Here is a 23,993-nt window from a genome sequence, read left to right on the forward strand (position 1 = left end):
AACTACACAGGAATCAAACAAAAAGTATAAATAGACCTGCAGATCCACAGCAATAAAACCAAATTCCTTTTCAGTTACATACAATCCAACGTCTCGGCACAGTCAGTAAATAAGGGAAGTTCTTGCCAAAATCAACTACACACGTCTCTTAAAAGAGTCTGTTTGTTAGTGCTGCCTTGAAATGTTAGCTCTTGCTTGCAAGCCCCCCAAAATGGGCATTTCCTGCAGAAGTCAGTCCTTATCAATGGGGACTAGAGGCCATCGGGCATGTCCTAGAAAGTTCCACTACTCTGCCTCCTATTGTCTTTTCTTTCTCCCTACGGGTCATGAGTTACAACCTTGCGAGCATTTATTTTGTCTCTTACTGGCCTTCTTTTCAGGTAGTTAGTGTTTCAAAGCAGGGATTAGTATTTGATAACTTCTAAGATTTCACAGAGCTATTTCACAGAGCTATGTATTTCACAGAGTCTTATGTAGTCTTATGCCTACTCCTATCCATAGAAATAATAGCTAATATAGTCTTATGTAGTCTTATGCCTACTCCTATACCTATCCCTGTATCAGTCCCTCCTTTTCTATTAAATCAAGTAAATTCTTTTACTTGCCTAAGTTTCCCGATTGATATAACGCTTTGTGCATTGAAGGTACCCTTCGAAACACACACCAAATCCATACGTACAGCAGTGTTAGTAACAATATCAAAGCAGCTGTAGCTATTAACAGTATATAACAGGATGTAGTAGAAGGTGACTATCCAAAAGTGCTTCTCACCATTTATGTTCTCCATCCTTTTCTACTCTTTTTACAATTTTCTTATCTCGTTTGCATCATAATGAACTGTCATCAGAGTTTTCTGTCTGCTATTTCTAATTTCTCCAGTATTTGCATTCAACCAGGATGTTGCAGCAATTTCTTTGTCAGAGTTAAATTTGTTTCTATAGGTGTGGATAATACTTTAGAATTTGATGGGATGTGATGGGAGCAGAATAGTGGAAGTCACATCCCATGATCCGAGTGAAATTACAGATGCAGAAGTTTGAATGATTTTTAGTTTCTACTTCTGTCCCTTCTACAAATATGGAGCCACATTTTGTTCGTAGACATGCACAACCTTTCCCTGCATATATTATGATTGTCTTTGAGTCAACATCAGGGCGAATTTCAAAACGACACGCCTTTTGATCAGTATCAAAACAGATATCTTGTGCTCGTATGGTATTACTTTCACATAAAAATCCTTGTTCTCGCACAATGCAGGATTCTAGATCTACTGTTTGCCATCTGTCTCTTACCCTTTGGGTCCATGTTCTATGTTTGAAAGCATAAAGCAGGGTTCTGTCATGGTATATCCCTAAAGCTATGATGGGATGGATCATAATTATTAGAGCATTATGAATGGTTAGTACAAAGTCCATAACTGTGCGCGTGGTGGGGTTATAAGTAAAATTTACCATATTCCACCAGGATTGAAGCTCTCTTTCTTTACCTGTGGCACCAGACTACCTTTCGGATTTCAGTGGGAAATATCCCTTCTTCTCCTTCTCTTTCTCCTATAATAGAGGTGGTTACTGATACCATTCATAGTTGGGCCTGAACACAACTCAGGGCTAGCGAGACATTGGCTTGTAGCCCGTCGATCACATCTACAATTATATTGTGGTCTCTTATGTTTGTTTGTTCCCAGTCTGGTAAGATTGGTGATGCTAATCACTGGTGAGCTCCTAAAGTCAATAACGAGGATTGTAAGGGCTGTTGCAATTTTGACAGATCTGTAGTGACAGCGGCCAGCTTGTTCATTATTACTTCTGAGTCTATGGTATTCAGAACTCCCAACCCTGCTCCTAGCAGCCCCGTCAGGTCTCCTGGTTTTCCTCTTTCTTAGCCAAGTAGTCCATCCTTCATAAGACATTCGTAAGAAAGGAGAACACAAAGGTTGGATTTCTGAAATGTTAATTTGCATTGATAACTCAACCCTTTTGAGAGACCATTCTGGGTTGAATAACACTTGCTGCTGTCCTGTGTTTCTTATTACATACGGACCGATTTCATAAATTTTGGGTTCGAGCTTAGGTGTTGGCGTAGGTCGTGTGATAGACATATCGTTTTATGATGTGTAACTATCGCAGTGGGCATTGTTGTAACAGGCCCAGCTATGGCATTTATTTTAAATTTGAATGAGAGTCCAATAGCACTATCGGCCCAGAGACAAACAACTTCAGTGGTTCGCACTAGTGTGAAATTATGCCAACAATCTAATTCTTTAGAAGCACAGATCTTTGTGCTTTTATTTGTGGGATTAATCGAGATAGTAATTTGGGATGACTTTTTATGGGTGGGGCCATTAATCATTCGGCATCCTACTTTGATTTCTTCTCCTACATTTCCTTGAAGTCAGTAAATTCCCTTTGTATCTTTACTCCATTCTTGTTTTAAATATTCTTGATTTCCATACATAACCACGGTAGGTAGATTTAAACCTTCTCGAGTAGAGTATTTCTAGTATACCTAATATAGGCTTGAGACCAAGGCCACTCAGTATCATTTTGGCTATAAGTGCTTTCCCACCCCTGAATTATAATTATGACCATGAGAAAAGTAATTTCCCTGGTTGGACTTGCATGACCTTCCATGGAGATCTATGGACTTTCTTTACTCTGGTGTGATGAATCCAGGCATTCTGCTCCTTGATCTTGATTGCTGTGTAGGAGGTGAGGATTACTTGGAATGGTCCTTCCCACTGTGGTTTCAAAGTTCTTTTGGCAAGAGACTTTTACATACACAAAATCTCCAGGTTGTATATTATGTATAGGTCCATCTAGACCTCTGCTTCGAGTTCCAAATACATGTTTTTCAATTTTTCTGAGTTGTTTGCTCAATGCCACCATATAGGAAGTCATAATTTCTTCACCAATTTGTGAAGACACCCACTTTTGCACTCCATAAGGCTGCCCATATAAAATCTCAAATGGGCTCAGCCCTTCTTTTGCTCTGGGTCTAGTTCGTATTCATAAGATTGCCAGAAGCGGAGATTGGGGCCAAGCCAAATTAGTTTCCTGTCCCAATTTGACGATCTGTTGTTTAATCAAATGATTCATTTTCTCTATTTGACCACTTGATTGTGGCCGATATGGAGTATGTAATTGCCAATCTATTCCTAGATGGTGACTAATTTGTTAAAGTGTGGTCCTCTGTCTGAGGATATTACTGCTGGGACTCCAAACCTGGGTATTATTTCTTGGAGTAATGCTTTGGTTACTTCTCGAGCTTTAGCTGTTCTACATGGGGAGGCTTCTGGCCAACCTGAAAAGGTATCGGTTAGTACAAGCAAATATCGATACCCCCGTTTTCTAGGAAGTTCCGAGAAATCAATTTGCCAATGTTGTCCTGGAGCATTCCCTTTCCCAATTTGGGCCATTTCTGGCTTTGCAATGGTCTTTGGATTAGTCTGGAGGCAGAGATCACATTGCTGAGTTACTTGCGGTGTATAGATTTCGAGCCACTATACTTTTGATAAGATATTTGTATAATGCTTCCGCCCCCCAATGACCTTTCCTTGTATTCTTATCAGACTAATGGGCAAACCATATAAGAAGGAACTATAAGTTTTCTGTGTGGTGTCATGGCCCACCCATCCTCATTATATGATCCTTCTAGATCTGTAATGAGTTTACAGTCCTCCTTTGTATACTCTGGCTTACCTTCTAAAGATACGCATCCGTCAGGGATTAATGCCTCTTCTACCTTTATCTCTTTTCTAGCGGCCTGTTTTGCCTCTCTATCCGCCAGTTCATTTCCTCTTTCCAATTCTGTTCTCACCTTCTGGTGTGCCCTGATGTGCATAATTGCCACTCTTTCAGGAAGTCGTACTGCATTAAAAGGTTTTAAAATCTCTTCTGCATGCTTGATAGCTTTTCCTTGGGAATTTAGCAGTCCCCTCTCTTTCCATAATGCTCCGTGGGCGTGTACAACTCCAAAGGCATATTTAGAATCAGTCCAAACATTCACAGTTTTTCCTTCAGCTCTTTCTAGAGCTCGAGTCAGGGCTATGATTTCGGCTTTCTGGGCCGAGGTGTCAGTTGGTAATGGTCCCAATTCTATTACCTTTTCAGAAGTGGTGACAGTGTATCCCGAATGTTGCTTTCCACTCATAACATAACTGCTTCCATCTGTGAACCAGTGTTCTACCCCCTCCATGGGGGTATCTTTGAAGTCAGCGCGGCTGAAGTGCGTCGCCTCAATTGTTTCGAGACAGTCACGATTCACTCCTTCTCCAGTGTTCCCACTGAGAAATGAAGCTGGGTTAACAATGTTAGTAGTTATCATTTCGACATCATCCTGTTCGACCATGATGGCTTGATACCTCAGGAAACTCTGTGGGAGAGGCAATGTCCCCCTTTTACTTCAAGGACCTCAGACACCGTGTGAGACATGAAAACAGTCATTTTCTGGCCCAAGGTAAACTTCCGAGCCTCTTGGATATTCAGGATGACTGCTGCCACCGCTCTCAGGCAACTGGGCAATCCTTTTGCGGCGGCATCCAGTTGTTTGGAAAAGTATGCCACAGCTCGTCTGTATGGTCCCAGGTCCTGTGCCAGTATCCCTAATGCTATTCCCTGCTTCTCATGGGAAAATAAGAAAAATGGTTTACTCACATCAGGGAGTCCCAATGCTGGTGCTGACATCAGGGCCTTTTTCAGCTGGTGGAATGCCTGGTTCGACTCCATATCCCACTGGAGGTATTTTTGGCTGGATGTTACTAAAGAATACAGCGGTTTAACACGCAAGCCATAGTTGTATATCCAGAGCTGATACCACCCCGTCATTCCTAAGAAAGTTCGTAGCTCTTTCGCAGTCTGTGGTCGGGGGGTCTGGCATATGGCTTCTTTCCGGGCTTGTCCCAGGAAACGCTGACCAGCACTGATTTCGTACCCAAGATATGTAATTTGTTGCAATGTTACTTGTGCCTTTCTCTGAGACACCCGGTACCCCTGGAGCCCAAGAAAATTTAGTAAACTTACAGTCCAGATGACGCAGGATTCTCTGGTCTTGGTCGCAATAAGGAGGTCGTCTACATATTGTAATACTTTTCCTTCTTTTTGTGGTGGTTCCCATGACTCTAGGTCTTTTGCTGGTTGGTTCCCGAAGATCGTAGGGCTGTTCTTAAAACCTTGTGGCAACACCATCCAGGTGAGCTGGGTCTTTTGACACTCTTGGGATTTTCCCATTCAAAAGCAAAGACTTTCTGACTGGCTTCCGGGAGAGGGAGGCAAAAGAAGGCATCTTTTAAATCTAAAACTGTAAACCAAGTCAAATCAGGAGTCAGAGTGGTTAACAGGGTATATGGATTAGCAACCACGGGGTATTGATCTTCCATTATTTTGTTAATGGCTCTTAGATCTTGAACTATTTTTTGTACCGAGAGGAGAGTAGTATTAATCGTTCTATGATTGGATGAATCCCTTCCCTATCTTTCTTTTTCAGTGGGTATTGTTAAATTCTTACCGCTCTGTGTCCATTTTTCAAATTTAGTACCACCGGCTGGGCATTTTTGGCACATCCTGGAACATCAGTTGCTCAAACCCCAGGATATACCTGGTCGGTGATTTCCGTGTCAATTTTTCCTTCTGTGGGAATATTAACTAAAAGCAAGCTCATTATTTGTACACACTGATGATCATTTACCTCCAGAGTAATTTCACCTTTTTGAATTTTATCGTGGCTCCCAATTGTTCTAATAGATCTCTTCCCAAAAGGGCTTTTGCGGGGTTTGCATATACAAGAATTTATGAACGCCCACTTGCTTACCCAGTTTATATTTTAAAGGTTCAAAAAGTAAGCCTTTTCACTCTGGCCAGTTACTCCTTTTACTACAATGTAACAATTTCCTAAAGGCATCAAGGCCTGATTTAAAACTGAATATGTTGCCACCATGTCTAATAAAAATTCCATTTTCTTTTGTTCCTCCCCTAGCCTCATAGTGATCTTTTGCAAGATCCCCGGCAGTTTTTATGACCAATTGTTTCTTTGTCTCAGTTAAACATTCTAACAATAATTGCATATCATTCCAATCAGAGTTGTGCTGCTTTATTATGAATCTAAGATTTTGGGTGGTGCTTACTGGATCGCTGCGATATTCCTGAGCAGCTGTCTTCCATTCCCTTAAATCATTATAGGAAAATGCTACCTTAATTCTTACTGTCCCACCATCCGGTCCTATTGCTTCCCGGAGGGGTGCCTGCAGAATTGTTGCTGCTGGCTGCTCTGCTGCCACCGGCTGCTCTGTTGCTGCCAGCTGTCTTTTTTCTTAGTGCAGGAGGATATCGGGCTGTTTGGAGGAGTAGGGGTCTCGTTTTAATCCTCATTCTGCTCCTGAGACCAAGGGGGAGGCTTGAAAATATTGGTTAGATCTTGTTCTGAGTTCTGGTGGGTTTTACTTATTCTAGTACACCTCTGCCCAATGCTGCAGGCTGAGCAGCATCTTTTTAATTTACTTTTGTTCCCCCTCTTGTTTTCTTTTTCTAATGCGAGGACTATAGGATCCCATGGAGGCATTAGTCCTCAATCTTCCTATCATTCAGGGTTATTTCGGAGGACCAAGAACATATCTGCGTATTTAACTTCATCCCATTTTCTTCCCTTCTTTGGAACAACATTAATTGTAAAAGCATGTCATAGTTTAGTGTTCCACCCTCACTGGGCCATTTAACTTCATTTTCTAGCTTATAAAGAGGCCACCATTGGTTGCAATATTTGATTAGTTTCTTTGCATTCTCCGTGTCTCCTTGTCCCACTATATCTTTCCAGTGTGTTAATATACATCCCAAAGAGGATTTTTCATAAAGTTCACTTTTTCCTCCTCCCATTTCACTTACTTTCCCCTTTACTTCGTCTCTCCCTTTGAACTGCACCTAAACATTCTGCCTGATGCTCGTGTGTGTAATCATAGTTTCTAAGTTTGTCACTCGCTTCGTCCGTCTCCAGCTGTTTCCCTTGCAGGAGAACAGAACCGTGGATTCAGACTCCGCACTCGCTTCGTGCACAATTGCACATCTCACTCAGTCTCACTCACTCACACGTAGATTTTTACGTTATCGTGCACTTCGTTCATCTCCGGCCGCTCTCTCACAGACAACACAGAACCGCGGATCAGAACTCCACAGTCGCTTCGCAGCCAGGCTGCGTCTCACTTGCTTGAACACTCACTCAGTGATTAACCACACAATCACACATTTCAGGGCTAGCCCAGCAAACTTACACAAATATCAAAGGCCTTATTATATGCGCTGATGTTAGATGGTATAAACTTTGAATGGTATAAACTTTACAAAATACACAGTACCAGATTTTACAATAGATAGCAGTATATAGAGGTTACAAATCGTCCCCTCCTGCTTTCTTACACCTCTCACCCTTTTCAGGGTGTAGGGCCAAGTGCGGCTGGAACGAAATGTCTTCTCTTGTTACTTACACAAAACACGGGAACGACAGGAACAACAGAACATTTACACAGCAGATAACAGACAATTACCAATCCAGCTATTACCCCTCCTGCAGCTGCTAATATTACATAAGTCATATGACTGTGAGGTTGCGCTACTTACCCTCCCCTCTATGTTGGACTCAGTGTTCAGGCGTCCGAGTGAAGCAGTGAAACAGCGCCTCGCCCTTCAGAGAAGTAGCAACAGCCTCTGAGTTTGCTCGATCTGCTCGCAAGATCGCTAGCAGCCTGCCACTCTCTGGTTCTTGCTGGCCCAGTCTCCGGATCTGGATTGCAGCTCACCAGTCCCTGGTCCCAGTCTCTGGTTCTTGCTGGCCCAGTTTCCGGATATGGATTGCAGCTCACCAGTCCCTGGTCCCAGTCTCTGGTTCTTGCTGGCACGGATTCCAGCTCAGGAGTCTCTGATCCTCTAAGGCAGCAAACTCCCCAGGGCCCTTACCTTACCACAGGGCATCCTGCCCTGCCCAGGGACAACGCTGCACGCCGGACGTCTCCGCGCGCTTTACCAGCAGCCCCACACGCCGGACGCCTCCAGCCACTCTTACCCGAATATACCGTTTGTCTGCGACTCAGGAAGTCGTTGTCTGACTCTGGGTAATCGGCTGAGGAGAGGAGGCTCCTCCGAGGAAAGTTCTTGGGGCGCGCCTAGGGGCGTCCGCTCCGCAGTCGGTTCCACAGTCGAGCAGAGAGTCTCCTGCCTGGCTCGCCAAAACGGACGTGCGGAAACAGACTCCACAACTTGGAAAGTTGTAAAGTAGTTATGTTTATTGCAGCGCTGGGTGCACAGGGGATCGCTCCACCATGAACGTGCACACCCGCCGTAGCAGTTTTTCTCGTATTTATCCAGACATACTCATAACCCCCTCCCCAAAATGGCAGTCTCTCCCAGGAGATCATTTCTGCCTCAGGATCCGCCTCAGGCTCCTCCTTGGCACACCTCCTGGTGGTCGTGGGCAGGGGTCTTTGGGATGAAGGCCGTAGGTCTTCCTCACTGTGTGTTTTCACTTCTTCCTTTCACTTCTTCCTCCAAAGAAAAACACTTTCTGTTTTGGCTGAACTTGCAGAGCCAAACCGGTTCCCAGCCTGGCCTGTCCTTGAGTGGACATCTGGTTGTCTCCTACTTGTTATTGTTTGAAGACAAATGTTAGTTCTTGTTAGTCCTTATCTCTCCCCTTGGTCTTTTCTTTCTCCCTACGGGTCACGAGTTACAACCTTGCCAGCATTTATTTTGTCTCTCTTACCCGCCTTCTTTTCAGGTAGTTAGTGTTTCAAAGCAGGGATTAGTATTTGATAACTTCGAAGATTTCACAGAGCTATTTCACAGAGCTATGTATTTCACAGAGTCTTATGTAGTCTTATGCCTACTCCTATATCTATCCCTGTATCACTATCAACCCGAAAATGCCGTGTACTGCAAGAGACATGCCTTTCCAGAAAGTCTTAAATAAAAAACCAAAGCCCAACCTTTTTCTTGGCGTCTGGCTGAACCTCCACGACAAGAATGACATCTTTTCAGAACTGGCGAAAAGACTCTTCAGTCCAGCAGACTCGAACAGTAACTTTACAAATAAACTGAACGTAAGAAAGAACCAGGTTCACACTTGTTTTGTTTTCTGAGGTTTTCATGGTGGGGGGGGGTGGTGGCAGGAGAAAGAGGGGGAAAACCAAAACAAACCAAGTCTGTCCTTCTACAATAGAAGTCTTATTTTCACCTTTGCAATCAAAACTTGATGTTCTTCCTACCTGGATTTCAGCTGTCTGCACAACAGAAGCAGCTTTTTATCACTGGGATTCAGAACAGAAACAAGGGCCCCCCCTTTGCAGCCCACTACCCTGCCGCAGCACGGTCGGCAGCAGTCCCAGCAGGGCTCTGCGGAGCAGCCTGCTCGAGCCGGACAAAGGAATGACTTCATTTCCAGGGCTTCCAAACGTGCTCCTGGATCACAGAAACGCTACTTCTTACATACATTTCTTTCAAGTACTTGATTTCCAAAAAATGGTGCTAACAGTCTGAACGTCTTCAATTTTAGCAAGAGGATGAAACACAAAAGCCTTGTGAACATCCAAATATTCTCCATTCGAGAGCAACAGCAACTCTACCAACGCTGCTTGTGGCAAACATTTTGTACCTTTGAATCCCCAAACGAGCAAGTGACTCCTCATTCCATTTATCCTGGAACTATTTCTTAATGAAGAAGCTATGGCTTTGGACCTTGAACCCGACTCAACAGCCACTCAGTAGTAAGGACTAGATTTTAATTCTTAGAGGACTACCAGAATCCTTTGCCTCATGACGATGAGACACAAATATAGATCACGCTGAACTTGAACTCAGAAGAGCTACACAAAGTCAGGCGACTTCTGGGTAACACCAGCTTTCTTTTACAAATCACAGGCCACACATGTTTTGTTTTCTTGATAAAGTGCTATTAGCAGTCCAGAAATCAGACTGGCAATGCAAATGGCACCCTGTTGAAGATTTTCACATGCTTGCAAGACTTAATTTTAATTGAGAAGGAAACAGTTAACCCAGTTCCCACACAACTGGTTTTGCCAAAGTGCATCAGTTATATTCTGAATGCTGAATTAAACCCACGTATTCTCAAAGCAGAGATATTTGTGTTCTCTTATAACTAGGATGAAAAGAAGGGACAGCTGCAGACATCAGAAATCTTCAATTCTCACGTAACATTACATAGCAACACAAAAATCTTCCAAGGAAATCAAGTATAATTAAATTCCAGATACTTTCTCACTAAAATTGATTTTCATCCTTGCATGCTTCATCACAGTTCCTGCTCACCAGATACCACTAACATTGTGGGTTTTTTGATGCGTCACTGTGGCAAAACCAGGCATTTTGTAATCCTTAACCTTGCTTTAAGAAGTTAACAGCCCTGGTGGAAAAAATACAGGCAAAGAATAAGATACACCAACGAAACAAAACATTCATAGTTATATTTGTATCTAACTGGATAGTTCCACTCTACTGATTTCTGTGCAGTTATGAACAACTAGTTACACCATGACTTAAACATGGTAGTTTACAAGTTCCCACGCCTCTGAAAAAAAAACCCAACCCGCTACTCTTCAAACTCTACTCTCTAAATTTCTTCTGGTCTCCCTCAATAATTCCAAAAAGGGAAAACATAGACCCATGCTACTAAGTTTGCTCAGTGAACAGCACAGATTTACTACTAATTACTAATTTATTACTAAATTCTAATATCTGTTACAATAAATTCCCACAAGGTGATGATTTTCAAACGCATCTTACTCAGTGAAATGTCTATTTTCACTTTTTAGAGTGTGTTTTTTTTTAAGCTCAAGCTGCTTCATCTCTGCCAGAATTCAACAAGAGCCAAAACACATTTAAAAGCCATAGAAAGATCAGATTGCTGCACAGCTAAACATGACCACTACCACTCAGTCGAGTCAACTTAAGGAAAGATCTCATAATGCCACATCTGCTCAGGAAACACAGCACTTAACGAAGAAGCACATTAACACCTTTGGTCCATGAAGAGCTGTTTCGCTAGCAGAGTCACAGATAATGCCAAAGTTTTCAGAGGAGAAAGATCCTTTTGTAAGATGGTTGGCAGCCATGCAAACCCGCACTGCTCCTTCTGCTGGTCCTAAGTACTTTTCTCTCGGAATTTTCACGAGGGAAACTAAAATGGAAACGTGCAAGAGTTAAAGCAAAGCATGTGTGGATTTACATACTTATCAACATACAAGGTGACACAGCAAAACACTTCAGCATTTTCTAAAACAACTTTCTTGATTCAAACATCAGCTGAGGACAGTAAGGACAGGATTTCTGAGGCTGCCCAGCAAGTTCTCCATTGAACACAGCACCACATCATTTTTATGCTTAGTAAAAGCAATAATGTTAATAAGCTACTACAAAGCTGCAACATTCCATTTTTAAAATTTATTCTCTATAGTGAGATACTCAACTCCTTGACAGTTTTCACTGCCACACAGCTTCACACAACTCGGTGAAGACCAAGACAACTTCAAAATACTCACATTAGATCTTCCAAGGGAAGGAAGTCCTGGGGAGCTGTGTTCTTCATTTGTAGACTCTTGGTACCTAATCTGATCTATCCTCATATAGGAGTCATATAATCCATCTCCAAACCCAGCTGGAAACGTCCCATACACACCAGTTAGTCACAACAATGAACACTGATACAGACAAACACTAAGATGTTTTTCATTAGCACATTTGAGTCAGTAAGATCATCAGTTCTTGCTCATTTACTACATCATCTTCAGAATTTAAATATATTTTAATACCACAACAGAGTGCAAAGCTCTTGGGAAATCTCAATTTGTGGCACTTTTAATTTAGAGCCTCTCTGTTTTTAATCAGCTTTTGCACTGCAAATATACCCTTAAGAAAAATTAACCAACACAATCCCGGTTTTCCCTTGAGTAGGATAATCCCGAACCAGCCTCATTGGGAACCGCAACAGAAAACGACAGGACTATCCGTTAAAGTCGGGTATCCTCCAAAAACGATACGTGGGAATTACGGTCAGGAGATTTGCTGCCAGGGGCGGAGGGTCGTGTCGGTTTGCCCCGTAACCGCTGGCAAACGCTACCGAAAAACTTAAAATCGCAACGTTTGCCGCGAGCGCCTCCGCGGTTTTGCGAACGGGAGAAAGCAACGGCGGAGCGGCTCGAGCGGGGCGCGGCGCGGCGGGCTCTGCCCGGGCCAGCCCCGGCCGTCCGCCCCGCGGGCCACCCCGCGGCACCACTCCCCGCGGGACCCCCATGGCCGCCGCCGGGGCGCACCGGGGAGGGCCCGGCGGCCGCCCCAGCCCTCTCCCACCCGGCCCAGCCCCGCGCCCGCCGCCTCACCCGCGCCGAGGGGCGCCTCCGGCTTCCTGCCCAGCAGGATCGTGGCGGGGGGGGGCGGCCCCCATGCCCCGCCGGGCCCCGCACCGCAGCCTGCCCGCGCTCCAGCACTGCCGCGGAGGGCGCCGAAGCTCGCTCAGGCTGCGGCCACCGGCCCGCCCGTTGCCATGGGGACGTGGGAGTGGGGGGACCGGACCGGCCGGTCCGAGCGGAGGCGGTTTCCACCCGTACGGGTTTGTACCGCGGGACGGCGCCATGGCGGCTGCCGCGACCTGAGGGGAGCCCGGCGCCAGCCGGGGGCGCGGGCCCGCCATGTTCTCCAGGGCGTTCCGGGTGAGATCCAACATCGCCATCAAGGGGTCCGATCGGTGAATGCCGGGCCGGGGGGGAGGCCCGGAGCAGGGGGCCGTGCTCCGCTCGAGGGGCGGCTCAACCCCCCCCGTACCCGCGCCGGGCCTGCCCGCTGCCCGGCGGGGCTTTGGCGCGGCGGTGTCGGGCTGAAGTCGCCGGGTCGGTGTCGGTCCCGGCGCCGCGCAGGAGGCGGCGGTGCGAGCAGCGGCCCCCCCCGGCTGTGGCGGCTCTGCCCTGCGGGGATCGGGGCTTGGGACGGGCGGGAGCTGCGGCTGCGTTCACCTTCGATTTGTGATCAGGGTAAACTGCGGGTCGCTTCTCGCGTGGAGGTGCTGCCGTAATTAAACCAGACTTAAATGATTTATTACCTCGAGGCCGAGCTGATCGCTCTCTGCTCTTACGTTGCCGCGCCGTGGTGCTGGGCTGACGCGCCGGTCTGTTAGATTCACATAACACTTCTGTGGGTGACCGCACAAAATTAATTAATTAAATATCAATTAAAACTGAGGAGAGCAGAGAACCTGGTGGCAGCTCCGCTCCACTGTGCCGGAGTTGCGGGGTCTGTAGGTGACACCCCAGATTTGTGCTCAGGAGCTCGGCGCAGTAATGAAATCGCAGCGCAAAACAGAGGCAAAGACAGCAACAGGAGCTGTAAGCAGATATTTAAGGAAGAGTATCAGCAGGGCAAGCACATTCCGCCTTTTCCCAGTATTCTTCCAGCAGGCAATTGTCGCATTGATAAACCTGGACACGAGTGCTTCAGATTATTTTCTGTGAAAAACTGGGAATCGTGATTAGCCAAGAAAATAGTAACTACTGATCTAGGAATTATTTTGAGGGATGGTCTAGACAGCTTTGTAACACGTTTCTGCTTTTATCGTTACAGGAAAAAGCTACGAACTGATGTTGCAGTGGCTTTTCCTAACCTTAGTGCTGAACAATTGGCTGAGTTTATTCCAAACAAGGAAGAGCTTAATGTCGTCAAAACATACTCTCACAAAGGGGAGGCCGTCACTGTTTACATGAATAACAGGAACGCAATGCTGTTTAAAATTGAGAAAGCTCTGTATCCAGCAGGTATGGGGAACGTACTACAATAATCCTCCCTCTTTACTTACTGGGCACCAGCCTTTTCCCAAAAGATTTCCTTGTGTCTGTCTTAAGTACTTATCCTATCACTATAGTATTGGTATACATTTCATAATCTTTAATGCATTTGTTCTACCAACATCTTTGGAAAATCGGGAGCATTTCTGGATTCTTTCTGAAAAAAAAAAAAAAAAAGGAAATTGAGGTGCCTGAGAGGTTAGAAACCAGGAAACGTGTCTTTAAAGTCATGACTTAGCATGTTAGCCCCTTTTCCCTGTTTTGTCCATTGCAAGATGTAATGTCAAGAAGCATGATGTCCACTTCCAGGCAGGCCTGGAGTTAGGCAAAGAATTGCTTTGATAGTCTATGCTTTTATTTTTCCCATACTCAGTAGTTCTTCCCTGTTGGAGTAGCGTTTTAGCTCAAAGTATCCTTGATTTAAGGAAAACAATGCAAACATTTATCTATATCCTGTATAACAATTCACAGGAGCTTGAATTAAATAGCAGTTTATTTTTATCCATCATATCTACTAGTTATTGTAGGATTGTTCTGACTTGGTTTGCTTGATTACCCGAGAAACAGGAGAGCATTTAGTTGTGGTTAGTATTGTACTGCTTAGTCTTAAAGATGGGAAGAAGCTACAGCTGGAGAAGTTTTTAATGATGCATCTTTGAATTTGGTTCTGTTTTGGGACAGTGTACACGCTGTGGGTCTACCCAGATCTTCTTCCAGCTTTTTCAACATGAAAAAGCTACAGAAACTAGCAGGAGGAGCAGGTAAGAGGACTAGAACTTTGTCACATTGCACTGCAAAAAGGAGTTGCCTTCAGGGCTTACAAAAGAATTAATAAAGAGTAATGTTCTCTGGGCTGGGAGCTCGTACCTTTCTGTTAAATACAGCACTCCCTTTGGACAGGGCAAGGGGCCGAGCATGCTTAGCTGTTCTGCAGTTTTTTGGGGTATGCCCAGCACCCTTGTGAATTGGATCCCTTACTCCACAGGGTGGTAGCAGGAAGTGCTGCCTCTCTAGGAGAAACAGACGATCACGTTTCACCCGGCATGTGCTCAGCTATTAACAGCTTGTGTTTTTGCTGAGTAGCAGGAGGGATGGCGGTGGAGGAGGTGGTGGCTGAGACTTTCCTTGAGAAATGGATGTGCTTTATTCTTTTCTTCAGATCTGATGCTGCCAGGAGTTGCAGTGCCATCTTCTGGCTTTCCTCAAGTAGAGCGGGGCACGCTCTGCGCTGTCACCCTCTTGGGAAACAGGTACAGAGGATGCTTTTATTCATGCATTTTCTGGGAAACTAAACATGAAATGAAGCTATTTTTTACAGGAAGTCTCTGAGGGGTTTGAGGAGATAAAAGCAGAATTGTTCTCATGCATTTGAGGCACCGTGGACCTAAACAATGTACAACGTACAGCAGAAGAAAAATCCACTTAAGTTTCTAGGTTAGGGTATGTTTGAGCTCAGGTGGACAGCTGTGCAAATGGATTCTTTTGGACCTATGGAGGCATAACTGGTAGATTTATTCTGAAACAGAGTAATTTTTTTAACGAAAGACTGTATTCTACACAGTTGTCTTTTTGTCTATGAGGAAACGAGAGAGAGAGAGAGCAGTGCTAAAGCTGCTGTTTTTTCCCCCACTGCCAGTCTCTTTTGGCAGTGCATATGCTTCTGGTACTTTACTAAAGTGAAGAATGTGTCACTGCACAACCTTCACTTCAGTATCACAGCAGAATCCTTTGGATTCTTTGGAAGACTTTACATACCAGAAAGATAACCAGAAAATACCTAGATGCTTTAAAAAAGGCAGAGTGTAAAGAACAAAGACATTGTAAAAGAAACTCAGTATATTACAGTGGCACAGGCTGTCCTTGTCCGGGTAGCACAGTGTACTTGTGCTGTCATGCTGTAATACTCTTCTTTTCCCAGAGCTCCGGTAGAAGTTGACGTTGCCACTATGTCCATTGCGGAGATGCTGGATGCTGGAATGAATGCTGTGTTGCATACTTACATGGATCACCTCTGGTAGGTGTATTGCCAGGCGTTTGGTAAAATGTTTCACAAGTCTCATGTGTTTACTAAAATCAAAATTGATGCCCCAGTAAAATTAATCTGTCAGTTCAACATACTGGGTTGTTTGGGTACAGTTTAGATATGATCATTACTAATGTTTCAGCTGCATGTTGTTGATCACCATGCTTTTCTGACAGAAGCAGGTGTCTGTCCTGACATCTATCCGTTATATAAATGTTGGAAATAGATATATCAAATTATTCACTGGATTCAGTTCCTTCAGCCTAACAGTAATTATCATAGAAATGAAGCTAGAACATACATGTTACTCTGATTTTAGAAAAATCTTGTTCTATAAAAAGTGGAATTGGAATCATTTTTGCTTAAAAATGGTCAACTGTGCCAGTCTCATCCAAATAAGTCAGTTGCTCTGCATTTGGATTCAATTAGTCTGCTCAGCTTTAATGAAGATTCATGGGGAAACATAGAGTTTCTGGAGGAAGATGAGTTAAAAATAGGTTTTATAGTTCTGAGAACGTGGAAAAAGATCCATGCAACTACCAGTGCCTTTTATCAGGGTGACACTTGTTCATTGTCCTATGGGTTTCAAAGCAGTAAACAGAAAGCTATGTTACGCTTTTTCTTCCTTTTATAGGCAATATGGTGACAAATCTTATCCTCCTACCTTAGCTCCCTCGGTAACAGATTCTGCTGAAAAGGAGAGTGCTGAGGATGAGGAAGAAACAGAGGGGAAAGAGCCTGTCATCAGCTTCTCCACTGACCCATTGCAGCACGCAGCACATGGACGTTGGTGATTTGAGCCTGAAGGAGTGAGGAACTCCATGAGAACAGAGCTGCAGAAACAGCTGAAGATGCCAACACAAAGGTTCAGCAGGAAGTTGAAGACAGTAAGACTCCATAAGGTATTCTGCATACCAAACTCTGCCCCTTTGGTTTGCTGAAGCCCATAGCCACCATCTAGATCACTGTGTGTTCTGGACAGCTCACTGCGAGAACAGGGTAGAGAGAATTCTGTGTCATCTGAAAGACAGCCTGAAAGAGCTGAGTGCTGTGTTCTGACAGCCAGACTACTCACAGCTTACTTGTCCTTTTCTTCCCTGCAGAGCAAATGGATGCATTATTTAATCCATGCTTTTTTCATGCCTTAAAATGCAAAGTAAAGAAGTCTTACCTCCCTCTGCTCACCAGCACGTTTCTATGCAGCCATATGTTCTCATGCGGGTACGTGGTAAGAAGGTTGACTTTGGATTTGCATGCCGGGATTTTGGCTTTAAAACTGTGGAGGTCAAGTGTCAATCCTAAAAGGATTAAGTTTTTGACCCAAAATTCAATCTTTTTCTAAGCTTACCTAAGATTATGCTCACTTCTTACAGCTAATGCTTTGATATAAGGATTGTCTAGACCAGGATATGCACTTGGTAGCTAACATGAGTTGGCTGACATTTGTTTCAAGATTGCTTAGTCACTTCAATGGCTATTTGCCTACCCACAGGAACATCAGCACTCATTTCACTCATCATGTTCTGTTTATTAGTTGAAGTAATTCTTTCTGTCTGTGATTTGTGTTAAGAAACTTCTAGCATAAGTAGCAAGATTTAAGAAGAAATGAAGGGTGGCTTTTAACTAAAAAACTTTTAAAAAATCCATTTATAGCCCTGCTGGACAACAACTGGACATAAAGAAATCAAGCTATAAGAAGGTGAGATTTTTCTGTCCATTTTTGAATTAATTTAAATAAGGAATGGAAGGAGAGAAGAAGTTTGAAGTCAAAATTGTTCAAGTGTTAGTAAAACAGACAAACAAAAAAAACCTAGAAGCTGTTCTTCAAAGCCAAGTTCTTTTTCTTAGCTCTGCCCCTGTGGAATCCAGGGAGAAAAGTAATTGTCCTGAAAGCGTGAGCATTGATCTGCTTTGAATGCAGCTAATGCTATCTGCCACTGTAACTGTGAAAGGTTCTGATATTGTTGGACAGTGCAGTTACTTACAAGAAGAGGCCGTTCCTTTTCTAAAGCTGTTAACGAACAAAAATGAAGAGGAAGGAGCTGATATTGTCCCTGTTGTGTAGATGACAAGCAAAGACAAAGTGCATTGCCAAACACCTCACAGTAGTCCATGTGAGATGTGCTGTGATTTGGCCAAGAAAGTCAGAGAGCAAACAGTTGGCAGACCTACAAAAGGAACCCCTCGCTTGCTCTGGTTTAGAGCCAGATAGAGGCACTCACTGCTCTTTAGTGTTGCTGTGTTTAGAGAAGCAAAGGTGTAGGGGTTTTTTAAAGCAGTTTTTCTGATTTAGTAAGTAACTTTGAGGCATTCAGAAACACGTGAACAGGAATTTAAAATGCTTGACTCCACATTTCTGATTGTCGCTTCCCTCAGTTCTCTAAATTCCTGCAATGTATGCAGCGCCAGAAGATCTTGCAAGTGAAGGAGCTGAACAAAGGTGTGGAGAGCATCATGGAAGTGGACTGGAAACATCCAGAGTATGTATAATATTGTAGTTTTTAAAGGAGTTAGTAGTCTCTGAGAAGGGAGTAGAATCTGCTACTTCCAGCTCCTGTACTGTGCTTGAATTCCTGCTCTGAATAGCTGTAGCAGCCCTCATTTCCTAACCTTAATAAGCTATCATGGACTTTATACCCTGCTGCTGTTGCTTTTGTTTCCTGCTGTCATCAAGTTCTTCCAGGTAAACCATATTCTTCCTTTACTCAATGGCACTGAGCATGCTTAAAGTCTAACGAGAATGTTGTGATTTACACCTTTTCTTTCTCATTAGTTGTGCATTCATCTGTAGACCTTTCAGATCATTCAACAGTCCCTTTTGATCTGAAAGTTGCGTGTGGCTCTTTATCCTTGCAGTGAGCGTACAAATTTTCCAGAGAAACAGCTTTGAAAATATTAAGGAGGATGCAATTAATTGCCATTTGCTGCAGTGTTACAAAAACAAATTTCTGGCTTCCAGTTTGGATGCTAATAGAAGAGTTACAGTATCAAGCCTGTAAGCAGTCACCGAAAAGCACATTCCTTTGACAGTGTCTTGGCAGCTTATGTGAGTTGCTTTGTTGTTGGGGGAAGGGGAGGAAGAAAGTTTGAAACCCGTCAGGCAGTTTTCCATCTATTTAACAGTGACTATAATGGTATGGCTGGTTTATGCCCTTAGAGTTTAAGCAGGTCTCCCCCACTCCCCGTTCCATCTGTGTGCTGGGACAACCCATTGTTGGGCTTTGAAGTGAACTTACCCGTCTAAGCAATAGCTGCAATAAAAAGATGACACTGCTGCCAAATAAATGCTCCTGAATCTACAGTGTCAGAATGTCATACAGAATCAAATCAAGCACTTAGCAATTTTTTTTTTCATTTTTGAGATTATAACTTTGGCTTCTGATTTTGCAGTCTTTTCCGTTGAACGTATTGATTTGCACAAATACTTTTACCCTTTAAGTTAGTTGTTACCTGATTCCTCTATCAGTGTTTTCATTATCTTTCTAAAGATTAATAGTTGCCTCACATCAAGAACATCCTCCTTGTTCCTTCTGCATGTTGGCACATTAACACGCTCTCAGAATTTCCCAGTGGGCCTGAGGCTTCCTGTTATATAACATCTCTTGGCAACTAATGGAGTGGAGAATATTTCTGTAGACAGAAGCGTATCTTCTCTTCTGCATTTGGGAAGAAGCAGAATTACTTTGACTTTGTGCCTTAACTTTTCTCTTGTTGTACTTGGCCTTATCATTAGGAGGCAGGCACACTTAAACTCAGTTTGTCGATTCCCTTACCTTTAAGCATAGAATCTGCAGCTGTGGTCAGTGAAAGGAGACTGCAGCTCCTGCGCTGATAAGGTTTGGTTCTCACCCCTCTTTTCCAGAACTGTCTTTTATCAGTGACCACTAAGGAATCATTTCAGCTTTTAAATGTCTGTACATTTGTGGAGAGTGCAGTTGTAGGTTTTTTTTTTTAATTTAATTCTAGCGATTCTGTGGAATGGAGCTACATGCTTTGAATTATAGCAGTTGTCTCTAGTTACAAAGAGTCAAATATACCTGGAGAGATTTCTTTTTCTCCCAACATGTAGGGCTTTACTCAGAGTGAAAAGTGTGTAATACCACCTGAGTTAAGGTGCTTATTTATTTATACCTTTGAAATGTGTGCAAGGACAAATTTATTAATTGCAGCTAACGCTTCAAAATACTGTTCTTTCATCATGTCCTTTAACCCAAGACACAGGCCCTCACTGCAAGGGAATGCATTTGGAGGAAGTGACATACTACGCAACAGACCAGAAAGCTTTTAGCACGACTTTGCTAGGTTTTAGTTTCTCAGTGAAATGGAAGTGGTAAGGTTCAATCCCTTTCACACACAACAAATAATTCTTGTTTCAGCATTAAAGCATTTGCATTGCCTGAAGGATTTTCTTCAGCCTCTGCTGCCCAAGACAGCAAGAGTGAAGACAGAGGACAAGTATACCATGCTCCTGAAATCATTCTGCTTCATGGAGTCTCAACAAAAATGATCCCACTCTTTCAGGAATCTGAACACAGGTAAGCACTAGAAAAGTACAACGAAACCATTGTTATGTGAAGAGACAGACTAGCAAACCTATGCTGCTGTTGTTTTGTTAGCCCTCCTGAGGAGGGCCCTGCAATGCTCTCAGGAAAGGTGATGGGAGTCAAGAATATATTCATTGCTTCACAAAGGAAAGAAAGATAAGAGGCTGTGACAACTGCATTCAGCAAGTACTCACATCACTTCTCCCACAGCTAAGGAGGTGATAGCTCAAGTGTCAAAACTGATACATTTTACTTGGATTGTCTTAATTTGCCATTGGATAAGGCATATTCTGCCCACTCACAGTATGGTTTACCGAAAGAGGGTGCCCAGATAATTTAAAGAACTCACTTGCCTCCTTGTGCCCCAGTCTTGTCTGTTTCAGTGTAGTTTAGATAGCACTCTGTAACAGTGCATCTTCAGCTGAGCACTTGTGTACAAGTTATCCACAGTCCCCTGAAATTAGGGGTGCCATTGGGGTCATCCTCCCAAACTAGGCTCCCAGAACCAAGGGTTGTAGAGTCTCTGTAATTACTGCTGAGAGCCTTTTATCTGGTAAACAGCAGCTGAGGTGTAACGAGAAATCACTCCCTAGCAGACGTATTTCAGTATTGAGCTGTTGCTACCAAGTGTGGTCAGGGCCGTTGCCATCTTCAGTCTTAGCAACAGAACCCAACACCTAACTACTTAAAGTAGTAAGTTAAAAAGTTTTCTTTCTTTTTAGAAAAGGCAGCATCCTCTCAAGCAGTGAGGTGAGAAACATCATCACTAACTATTTGAAAACTAACGAGTTAGTTGATGAAACAAACCAAAAGTAAGTAGACATGGAAGTTGTCCTACCCTGCTTCCACAGGAGGTGCTGAAGCTAGAGGAGAAAAGTGATCTTCTTTGCTTCTAATGCGTGTTTTTGTTCTGTAGCCTTGTGAAGGTGGATGTCATTCTGTGCGACTGCCTGTTGGATAAATCGGAACAAGACGAAATCTCAAACCTTAAATGGGATGACCTCTTGAGCAGGTGACTGTCTTCCCAATGTAATGTTTCAGTATTACACAGATACAATGCATGCATCTCAAAGCCATGTGTTACTGGAGCTACCAAAGTTGTAACTTCCTACTGGTAGTACAACAAAAAAATATCCAAGAGCTTCGCCTCAAGAATCTCTTGTTCTTCACCAATTAACAAGCATCTAACATCATTAACAGTTGTTGTTGGGGTTTTTTTTGTTTACCTGCTAACCATTTAGCAGGGAAAGCTTCTAAACAAGCAGTGCCTGGTTCTGTGTGTAATCTGCTCGTACATATTTATAAAGCCGTCCTTTGCAATAAATAGCAGAACATGCAATTTTTAGGCAATGGGAGTCATCCTGCTCTTTACGTGCAGCACTGCTGCGGCATTTACGACCTAAACTCACCTTTAAGAGCCAAGAGGCCCGAGTGTCTGACACAAGACCATTGTTTCCTTATACTGAAAAGCTTTGCCTAATTGTCTCTCATGTCTTACTTGCCTTCAGCTTCTTCATCACACAATGCTGCTGAGGGGCCTCCAGCAGCTCCCTTTATTTCTGAAGCCACGTTTGCTCATGGGACAGTAACACACTTTGTGCTGAATTTTAGACTGAATTTGCCTCACTGATCTGTGAACAATGCAACTGACAGTAGCGTGAAGGCAAAATTGAAGGTTTTCCTCTACAAGAGCCAGTTTATAGAATTTTACCAGTAACAACCTAAGCCATAACTTTTGCGAGTCAGCAGACTAGCTTTCTTTTTAGGCAGTCCCTTTATTTAAATAATAGCCAGGATGCTATTGGGTTGAAAATCACAAAATAAAGATATTTTTGTACTCGAACGTTTCTGTTTAGTGAAAGAAATCCATTGGACTCGCAATGTGATTAATTCCCCTTGGGTGAAATGAAAAGGAAAATCAATGCCTCACAGTCAGATTTTATTGCCTGAATATTATACCCAAGTCATTCAACGTAAGGACACTCTTGCAGGAATTTTTTCCTTAGATTCCTGCTAGAAGCAAGAAAACCAGCAACAGCCACAAAAGCCAAAAAGCCACAAGAGAACAAAGGGGTTTCAGTTAATCCAGTTTTCTGTATTGGTTGTGCAATATCAGAATATGCTTTATGTAGAATCAAGATTTAAAAATCCTAATCTTAAATCATAATTTTGTTAGATGACATTTTATTTGTTAGAAAAATTCTGATAACCATGCTAAGTATCCTCAGAACAGACGTTGTCAGACCAGGTACCGCCTCACACCTGTCCATCTGCACATGCAGCTGCAAACTCCAAAATCCAAATAAACTTACATCTTACCCCATAGTTTCATGGTTTTTGTTTGTGGCTTGTTTTTTGAATGGCAGGCAAAAATTGCTCACCTCCACTACCCAAAATTGTGTAAACTTAGGTCCGTGCACATGTGCCTGATTTAGCTCCCCATTCTAGCCACGTCCCTCTGCTTCTGTGCTACCAAATCTGGGACCAGAAGTAGCCAAGTTGGGACCAATGGGGAAAAAAGTAAAAAGGGCTGAGTAGTTTCTTCTCCCCCTACTAGGGACACCCATTGGGTAAGAGCTCTGTGTTATGCGTGCTTAGTTATTAATATTTTGCTAGCTATTTATTATTATCACTGATGAGTTCTGGTTTTATATTGTTCCAAATCAAATCTGTTTTCGCAGTCAGTCCCTATCACTGACTATCACAGAATCTGTATTCTGTCACAAACATATGTAATAAGGTTTGTCATATATACGTATATATATATGACAAACATATATATATGTTAAGATTTGTCATATATATATATATATATGACATATATATGTTTGGTTTGGTCCATTGTGCTGCCCGTGAGGACCCTGAATAGGTCAGCTGAACACCCTTCGACTTAGCGTGCTGCCCAGGAGGGCAGGCGGGTCAGGTACAAGGGTCTCATCTTTCTTGGGAAGCTGGTAGACTGGTCAAACTACTCCCTGACCTCTGTTGACCTGACCTTGTGTCGTAACATGACACTCTGATCTGCAGGTCCTGAGAGAACTGGCAGATGAAGTCGCTAAGCCACTATCTGTCATATTTGAGAAGTCGTGGCAGTCCAGTGCTGTTCCCATCGACTGGAAATGTGGAAACATTTTTTAAAAGGGAAAAAAGGTAGAGCCACAGAACTACAGGCCAGTCAGTCTCACCTCCGTGCCTGGCAAGATCACGGAGCTCCTGGAAACTAGGCTGGAAACCAACACAGCTCAGATATCGACTGTCGTACTAATGTTGCTCTTCCAGGGAAAGTTACAGGCTGGGAAAGTATCTTGCATATCTGAGCCATTTCTTTCACCATCGTCCAATCATAGCCTACAAGAAAGACCATTTGATTGAAAAGAATTCAGTCAAATCAAATTAGTGCTATACAATTCATTCAGTTCTTGTTTCTTGCACAGCTGCAAATGAGGAAGTGGAACAACTGTAGCACATTCACTTGGGTGTCATCAGTGTAAAGCCATTAGAGTGTGCAGAACTACACTTTTTTTTTCAGCTTATTTGGCAGAATGTGATAAAAGGGGAAGCAGTCCAGGAAGACAGAAAAAAAAGTTTCAGCCATACTTTAAGC

General features: G+C 43.4%; 1 pseudogene; it reads left to right on the plus strand.

Annotated features, from left to right (window-relative positions):
• The first annotated feature begins 12,676 nt into the window (after positions 1-12,676).
• The window catches only part of LOC104380307 (eukaryotic translation initiation factor 2D-like), a 777,252-nt pseudogene continuing 765,935 nt past the window's right edge, over positions 12,677-23,993 (plus strand).

Source organism: Tauraco erythrolophus, chromosome Z (genome assembly GCF_009769465.1).
Source record: "Tauraco erythrolophus isolate bTauEry1 chromosome Z, bTauEry1.pri, whole genome shotgun sequence".
NCBI lineage: Eukaryota > Metazoa > Chordata > Aves > Musophagiformes > Musophagidae > Tauraco > Tauraco erythrolophus.